We start from the raw sequence: 9,949 nt of genomic DNA on the forward strand, positions 1-9,949 counted from the left end.
TTAAACCTGCTTTAGACAAGTACATATGATGCCCTACTCAACCTGCTCTAGAAAACGTTATCTGATGCCCTACTCAACCTGCTTTAGAAAAGTACACCATATGCTCTATTCAAAGCTGATTTAGAAAGGTACACCAGATGCCCTACTCAAACATGCTCTAGAAAAGTATATCAGATGCGCTACTCAAACCTGCTTTAGAAAAGTACATCAGATGTCCTACTCTAGAAAAGTACATCAGATGCCCTTCTCAAACCTGCTCTAGAAAAGTACATCAGATGCCCTACTCAAACCTGCTCTAGAAAAGTACATCAGATGCTCTTCTCAAACCTGATCTAGAAAAATGCATCAGATGTCCTTCTCAACCCTATTTTAGAAAAGTACATCAGATGCCCTACTCAAACCTTTTCCAGAAATGTACACCAGAAGCCCCACTCATACCTGCTTTAGAAAAGGACATCAGATGCTCAACTCAAACCTGCTTTAGAAAATTACACCAGAAGCCCCACTCAAACCTGCTTTAGAAAAGGACATCAGATGCTCAACTCAAACCTACTATAAAAAATTACATCAGATGCCCTACTCAAACCTGCTCTACGAATGTACATCAGATGCCCTACTCAAACCAGTTTTAGAAAAATACATCAGATGCCCTAATCAAACCTGCTCTAGAAAAATAGATCAGATGCCGTATTCAAACCTGCTTTAAAAAAGAACATTTGATGCCCTACTCAAACCTGCTTTAGAAAAGTACAACAGATCCCCTACTCAAACCTGCTCCAGAAAAGTACATCAGATGCTCAACTCAAACCTGCTCTGAAAAGTTCATAAGATGCCCTACTCAAACCTGCCCTAGAAATGTACACCAGATGCCTTACTCAAACCTGTTTTAGAAAAGTACATCAGATGGCCTATTCAAACCTGCTTTAGAAAAGGACATCAGATGCTCAACTCAAACCTGCTCTGAAAAGTTCATAAGATGCCCTACTCAAACCTGCCCTAGAAATGTACACCAGATGCCCTACTCAAACCTGTTTTAGAAAAGTACATCAGATGCCGTATTCAAACCTGCTCTAGAAAAGTACATCAGATGCCCTACTCTAACCTGCTGTAGAAAAGTACATCAGATGCCCTACTCAAACCTGCTAAAGAAAAGTACATCAGATGTCCTACTCAAACCTGCTCTAGAAAAGTATATCAGATGCCCTACTCAAACCTGCTCTAGAAATGTACATCAGATGCCCTACTCAAACCTGCTCTGAAAAGTTCATAAGATGCCCTACTCAAACCTGCCCTAGAAATGTACACCAGATGCCTTACTCAAACCTGTTTTAGAAAAGTACATCAGATGGCCTATTCAAACCTGCTTTAGAAAAGGACATCAGATGCTCAACTCAAACCTGCTCTGAAAAGTTCATAAGATGCCCTACTCAAACCTGCCATAGAAATGTACACCAGATGCCCTACTCAAACCTGTTTTAGAAAAGTACATCAGATGCTGTATTCAAACCTGCTCTAGAAAAGTACATCAGATGCCCTACTCTAACCTGCTCTAGAAAAGTACATCAGATGCCCTACTCAAACCTGCTTTAGAAAAGTACAACAGATCCCCTACTCAAACCTGCTAAAGAAAAGTACATCAGATGCCCTATTCAAACCTGCTCTAGAAAAGTACATCAGATGCCCTACTCAAACCTGCTCTAGAAAAGTACATCAGATGCCCTACTCAAGCCTGCTTTAGAAAAGTACAACAGATCCCCTACTCAAACCTGCTCAAGAAAAGTTCATGAGATGTACTAAAACCTGTTTTAGAAAAGTACATCAGATACCCTATTCAAACCTGCTCTAGAAAAGTACATCAGATGCCCTACTCAAACCTGCTTTAGAAAAATAAATCAGATCCCCTACACAAACCTGCATTAGAAAAGTACATCGGATACCCTACTCAAATTCGATTTAGAAAAGTGTATCAGATGCCCTACTCAAAACTGATTTAGAAAAGTACATCAGATGCCCTACTCAAACCTGCTCAAGAAAAGTACATCAGATGCCCTACTTAAACCTGCTCTGAAAAGTTCATAAGATGCCCTACTCAAACCTGCCCCAGAAATGTACACCAGATGCCCTACTCAAACCTGTTTTTAGAAAAGTACATCAGATGCCCTTTTCAAACCTGCTCTAGAAAAGTACATCAGATGCCCTACTCAAACCTGCTCTAGAAAAGTACATCAGATGCCCTACTAAAACATGCTTTAGAAAAGTACAACAGATCCCCTACTCAAACCTGCTCAAGAAAAGTTCATGAGATGTACTAAAACCTGTTTTAGAAAAGTACATCAGATGCCCTATTCAAACCTGCTCTAGAAAAGTACATCAGATGCCCTACTCAAACCTGCTTTAGAAAAATAAATCAGATCCCCTAAACAAACCTGTATTAGAAAAGTACATCGGATACCCTACTCAAACTCGATTTAGAAAAGTGTATCAGATGCCCTACTCAAAACTGAGTTAGAAAAGTACATCTGATGCCCTACTCAAATCTGATTTAGAAAAGTACAGCAGATGCCCTACTCAAACCTGCTTTAGAAAAGTTATAAGATGCCCCACTCAAACCTGCTTTAGAAAAGTACATTTGATGCCTCACTCAAACCTGCTTTAGAAAAGTACATATGATGCCCTACTTAAACCTGCTTTAGACAAGTACATATGATGCCCTACTCAACCTGCTTTAGAAAAGTACACCATATGCTCTATTCAAAGCTGATTTAGAAAGGTACACCAGATGCCCTACTCAAACATGCTCTAGAAAAGTATATCAGATGTCCTACTCTAGAAAAGTACATCAGATGCCCTTCTCAAACCTGCTCTAGAAAAGTACATCAGATGCCCTACTCAAACCTGCTCTAGAAAAGTACATCAGATGCTCTTCTCAAACCTGATCTAGAAAAATGCATCAGATGTCCTTCTCAACCCTATTTTAGAAAAGTACATCAGATGCCCTACTCAAACCTTTTCCAGAAATGTACACCAGAAGCCCCACTCATACCTGCTTTAGAAAAGGACATCAGATGCTCAACTCAAACCTGCTTTAGAAAATTACACCAGAAGCCCCACTCAAACCTGCTTTAGAAAAGGACATCAGATGCTCAACTCAAACCTACTATAAAAAATTACATCAGATGCCCTACTCAAACCTGCTCTACGAATGTACATCAGATGCCCTACTCAAACCAGTTTTAGAAAAATACATCAGATGCCCTAATCAAACCTGCTCTAGAAAAATAGATCAGATGCCGTATTCAAACCTGCTTTAAAAAAGAACATTTGATGCCCTACTCAAACCTGCTTTAGAAAAGTACAACAGATCCCCTACTCAAACCTGCTCAAGAAAAGTACATCAGATGCTCAACTCAAACCTGCTCTGAAAAGTTCATAAGATGCCCTACTCAAACCTGCCCTAGAAATGTACACCAGATGTCTTACTCAAACCTGTTTTAGAAAAGTACATCAGATGGCCTATTCAAACCTGCTTTAGAAAAGGACATCAGATGCTCAACTCAAACCTGCTCTGAAAAGTTCATAAGATGCCCTACTCAAACCTGCCCTAGAAATGTACACCAGATGCCCTACTCAAACCTGTTTTAGAAAAGTACATCAGATGCCGTATTCAAACCTGCTCTAGAAAAGTACATCAGATGCCCTACTCTAACCTGCTGTAGAAAAGTACATCAGATGCCCTACTCAAACCTGCTAAAGAAAAGTACATCAGATGTCCTACTCAAACCTGCTCTAGAAAAGTATATCAGATGCCCTACTCAAACCTGCTCTAGAAATGTACATCAGATGCCCTACTCAAACCTGCTCTGAAAAGTTCATAAGATGCCCTACTCAAACCTGCCCTAGAAATGTACACCAGATGCCTTACTCAAACCTGTTTTAGAAAAGTACATCAGATGGCCTATTCAAACCTGCTTTAGAAAAGGACATCAGATGCTCAACTCAAACCTGCTCTGAAAAGTTCATAAGATGCCCTACTCAAACCTGCCATAGAAATGTACACCAGATGCCCTACTCAAACCTGTTTTAGAAAAGTACATCCGATGCTGTATTCAAACCTGCTCTAGAAAAGTACATCAGATGCCCTACTCTAACCTGCTCTAGAAAAGTACATCAGATGCCCTACTCAAACCTGCTTTAGAAAAGTACAACAGATCCCCTACTCAAACCTGCTAAAGAAAAGTACATCAGATGCCCTATTCAAACCTGCTCTAGAAAAGTACATCAGATGCCCTACTCAAACCTGCTCTAGAAAAGTACATCAGATGCCCTACTCAAGCCTGCTTTAGAAAAGTACAACAGATCCCCTACTCAAACCTGCTCAAGAAAAGTTCATGAGATGTACCAAAACCTGTTTTAGAAAAGTACATCAGATGCCCTATTCAAACCTGCTCTAGAAAAGTACATCAGATGCCCTACTCAAACCTGCTTTAGAAAAATAAATCAGATCCCCTACACAAACCTGCATTAGAAAAGTACATCGGATACCCTACTCAAATTCGATTTAGAAAAGTGTATCAGATGCCCTACTCAAAACTGATTTAGAAAAGTACATCAGATGCCCTACTCAAACCTGCTCAAGAAAAGTACATCAGATGCCCTACTTAAACCTGCTCTGAAAAGTTCATAAGATGCCCTACTCAAACCTGCCCTAGAAATGTACACCAGATGCCCTACTCAAACCTGTTTTTAGAAAAGTACATCAGATGCCCTATTCAAACCTGCTCTAGAAAAGTACATCAGATGCCCTACTCAAACCTGCTCTAGAAAAGTACATCAGATGCCCTACTAAAACATGCTTTAGAAAAGTACAACAGATCCCCTACTCAAACCTGCTCAAGAAAAGTTCATGAGATGTACTAAAACCTGTTTTAGAAAAGTACATCAGATGCCCTATTCAAACCTGCTCTAGAAAAGTACATCAGATGCCCTACTCAAACCTGCTTTAGAAAAATAAATCAGATCCCCTAAACAAACCTGTATTAGAAAAGTACATCGGATACCCTACTCAAACTCGATTTAGAAAAGTGTATCAGATGCCCTACTCAAAACTGAGTTAGAAAAGTACATCTGATGCCCTACTCAAATCTGATTTAGAAAAGTACAGCAGATGCCCTACTCAAACCTGCTTTAGAAAAGTTATAAGATGCCCCACTCAAACCTGCTTTAGAAAAGTACATTTGATGCCTCACTCAAACCTGCTTTAGAAAAGTACATATGATGCCCTACTTAAACCTGCTTTAGACAAGCACATATGATGCCCTACTCAACCTGCTTTAGAAAAGTACACCATATGCTCTATTCAAAGCTGATTTAGAAAGGTACACCAGATGCCCTACTCAAACATGCTCTAGAAAAGTATATCAGATGCGCTACTCAAACCTGCTTTAGAAAAGTACATCAGATGTCCTACTCTAGAAAAGTACATCAGATGCCCTTCTCAAACCTGCTCTAGAAAAGTACATCAGATGCCCTACTCAAACCTGCTCTAGAAAAGTACATCAGATGCTCTTCTCAAACCTGATCTAAAAAAATGCATCAGATGTCCTTCTCAACCCTATTTTAGAAAAGTACATCAGATGCCCTACTCAAACCTTTTCCAGAAATGTACACCAGATGCCCCACTCAAACCTGCTTTAGAAAAGGACATCAGATGCTCAACTCAAACCTGCTTTAGAAAATTACACCAGAAGCCCCACTCAAACCTGCTTTAGAAAAGGACATCAGATGCTCAACTCAAACCTACTTTAAAAAATTACATCAGATGCCCTACTCAAACCTGCTCTACGAATGTACATCAGATGCCCTACTCAAACCAGTTTTAGAAAAGTACATCAGATGCCCTAATCAAACCTGCTCTAGAAAAATAGACCAGATGCCGTATTCAAACCTGCTTTAAAAAAGAACATTTGATGCCCTACTCAAACCTGCTTTAGAAAAGTACAACAGATCCCCTACTCAAACCTGGTCAAGAAAAGTAAATCAGATGCCCTACTCAAACCAGCTCTGAAAAGTTCATAAGATGCCCTACTCAAACCTGCCCTAGAAATGTACACCAGATGCCCTACTCAAACCTGTTTTAGAAAAGTACATCAGATGCCCTATTCAAACCTGCTCTAGAAAAGTACATCAGATGCCCTACTCAAACCTGCTCTAGAAAAGTACATCAGATGCTCTACTCAAGCCTGCTTTAGAAAAGTACAACAGATCCCCTACTCAAACCTGCTCAAGAAAAGTTCATGAGATGTACTAAAACATGTTTTAGAAAAGTACATCAGATGCCCTATTCAAACCTGCTCTAGAAAAGTACATCAGATGCCCTACTCAAACCTGTTTTAGAAAAATAAATCAGATCCCCTACACAAACCTGCATTAGAAAAGTACATCGGATACCCTACTCAAACTCGATTTAGAAAAGTGTATCAGATGCCCTACTCAAAACTGATTTAGAAAAGTACATCAGATGCCCTACTCAAATCTGATTTAGAAAAGTACATCAGATGCCCTACTCAAACCTGCTTTAGAAAAGTACATTTGATGCCTCACTCAAACCTGCTTTAGAAAAGTACATATGATGCCCTACTTAAACCTGCTCTAGAAAATTACATCAGATGCCCTACTCAACCTGCTCTAGAAAAAGTACATCTGATGCCCTACTCAACCTGCTTTAGAAAAGTACACCATATGCTCTATTCAAAGCTGATTTAGAAAGGTACACCAGATGCCCTACTCAAACATGCTCTAGAAAAGTATATCGGATGCGCTACTCAAACCTGCTTTAGATAAGTAAATCAGATGCCCTACTCAAACCTGCTTTAGGAAAGTACATCAGATGCCCTACTCAAACTGCTCTATAAAAGTACATCAGATGCCCTACTCAAACCTGCTTTAGAAAAGTACACCAGATGCCCTATTCAAACCTGATTCAGAAAGGTATATCAGATGCCCTACTCAAACATGCTTAAGATAAGTATTTCAGATGCCCTACTCAAACATGCTTAATATAAGTATATCAGATGCCCTACTCAAACCTACTTTAGAAAAGTACATCAGATGTCCTACTCAAACCTGCTTTAGAAAAGTACATCAGATTCCCTACTCAAACCTGCTTTAGAAAAGTACATCAGATGCCCTACTCAAATCTGATTTAGTAAAGTACATCAGATGCCCTACTCAAACCAGCTTTAGAAAAGTTATAAGATGTCCCACTCAAACCTGCTCTAGAAAAGTACAACAGATCCCCTACTCAAACCTGCTCAAGAAAAGTTCATGAGATGTACTAAAACCTGTTTTAGAAAAGTACATCAGATGCCCTATTCAAACCTGCTCTAGAAAAGTACATCAGATGCCCTACTCATACTTGCTTTAGAAAAATAAATCAGATCCCCTACACAAACCTGTATTAGAAAAGTACATTGGATACCCTACTCAAACTCGATTTAGAAAAGTGTATCAGATGCCCTACTCAAAACTGAGTTAGAAAAGTACATCAGATGCCCTACTCAAATCTGATTTAGAAAAGTACATCAGATGCCCTACTCAAACCTGCTTTAGAAAAGTTATAAGATGCCCCACTCAAACCTGCTTTAGAAAAGTACATTTGATGCCTCACTCAAACCTGCTTTAGAAAAGTACATATGATGCCCTACTTAAACCTGCTTTAGACAAGTACATATGATGCCCTACTCAACCTGCTCTAGAAAATGTCATCTGATGCCCTACTCAACCTGCTTTAGAAAAGTACACCATATGCTCTATTCAAAGCTGATTTAGAAAGGAACACCAGATGCCCTACTCAAACATGCTCTAGAAAAGTATATCAGATGCGCTACTCAAACCTGCTTTAGATAAGTATATCAGATGCCCTACTCAAACCTGCTTTAGAAAAGTACATCAGATGCCCTACTCAACCTGCTCTATAAAAGTAAATCAGATGCCCTACTCAACCTGCTCTATAAAAGTACACCAGATGCCCTACTCAACCTGCTCTATAAAAGTACACCAGATGCCCTATTCAAACCTGATTCAGAAAGGTATATCAGATGCCCTACTCAAACATGCTTAAGATAAGTATTTCAGATGCCCTACTCAAACATGCTTAAGATAATTATATCAGATGCCCTACTCAAACCTACTTTAGAAAAGTACATCAGATGCCCTACTCAAACCTACTTTAGAAAAGTACATCAGATGCCCTACTCAAACCTGCTCTAGAAAAGTACATCAGATGCCCTACTCAACCTGCTCTATAAAAGTACATCAGATGCCCTACTCAAACCTACTTTAGAAAAGTACATCAGATGCCCTACTCAAACCTGCTTTAGAAAAAGTACACCAGATGCCCTATTCAAACCTGATTCAGAAAGGTATATCAGATGCCCTACTCAAACATGCTTAAGAAAATTATTTCAGATGCCCTACTCAAACATGCTTAAGATAAGTATTTCAGATGCCCTACTCAAACATGCTTTTGATAAGTATTGCAGATGCCCTACTCAACATGCTTAAGATAATTATTTCAATGCCCTACTCAAACATGCTTAAGATAAGTATTTCAGATGCCCTACTCAAACATGCTTTAGATAAGTATTTCAGATGCCCTACTCAAACATGCTTTAGATAAGTATTTCAGATGCCCTACTCAAACATGCTTAAGATAATTATTTCAATGCCCTACTCAAACATGCTTAAGATAAGTATTTCAGATGCCCTACTCAAACATGCTTAAGATAAGTATTTCAGATGCCCTACTCAAACATGCTTTAGATAAGTATTTCAGATGCCCTACTCAAACCTGCTTTAGAAAAGTACACCAGATGCCCTATTCAAACCTGACTCAGAAAGGTATATCAGATGCCCTACTCAAACCTGCTTTAGATAAGTACATCAGATGCCCTACTCAAACCTGCTTTAGAAAAGAACATTTGATGCCCTACTCAAACCTGCTTTAGAAAAGAACATTTGATGCCCTACTCAAACCTGCTCTAGAAAAATATATCTGATGCCCTACTCAAACCTGCTTTAGAAAAGAACATTTGATGCCCTACTCAAACCTGCTTTAGAAAAGAACATTTGATGCCCTACTCAAACCTGCTTTAGAAAAGAACATTTGATGCCTTACTCAAACCTGCTTTAGAAAAGAACATTTGATGCCCTACTCAAACCTGCTCTAGAAAAATATATCTGATGCCCTACTCAAACCTGCTTTAGAAAAGAACATTTGATGCCCTACTCAAACCTGCTCTAGAAAAATATATCTGATGCCCTACTCAAACCTGCTTTAGAAAAGAACATTTGATGCCCTACTCAAACCTGCTCTAGAAAAGTACATCTGATTCCCTACTTAAACCTTTTCTAGAGAAGTGCAATTGATACTCTACTCAAACCTGCTCTCATAAAGTACATCAGATGCCCCACTCAAACCTGCTCTAGAAAAGTACATCAGATGTTCTACTCAAACTTGCTATAGAAAAGTGCATCTGATGCCTACTCAAACCTGCTTTAGAAAAGTACATAAGATGCCCTACTCAAACCTGTTTTAGAAAAGTACATTTGATGCCTTACTCAAACCTGCTTTAGAAAAGTACATATGATGCCCTACTTAAACCTGTTTTAGAAAAGTACATTCGATGCCTTACTCAAACCTGCTTTAGAAAAGTACATATGATGCGCTACTTAAACCTGCTTTAGAAAAGTACATCAGATGCCCTACTCAAACCTGCTCAAGAAAAGTACATCTGATGCCCTACTCGAACCTTCTCTAGAAAAGAACATTTGAAGCCCTACTCTCAAACCTGCTCTAGAAAAGTGCATCTGATGCCCTACTCAAACCAGCTCTAGAAAAGTACGTATGATGTCCATCCCTCTGTCCTTTGGTTTTAAACAAACACATTTT

This window comes from Palaemon carinicauda, chromosome 9, assembly GCF_036898095.1.
Source record: "Palaemon carinicauda isolate YSFRI2023 chromosome 9, ASM3689809v2, whole genome shotgun sequence".
Lineage (NCBI taxonomy): Eukaryota > Metazoa > Arthropoda > Malacostraca > Decapoda > Palaemonidae > Palaemon > Palaemon carinicauda.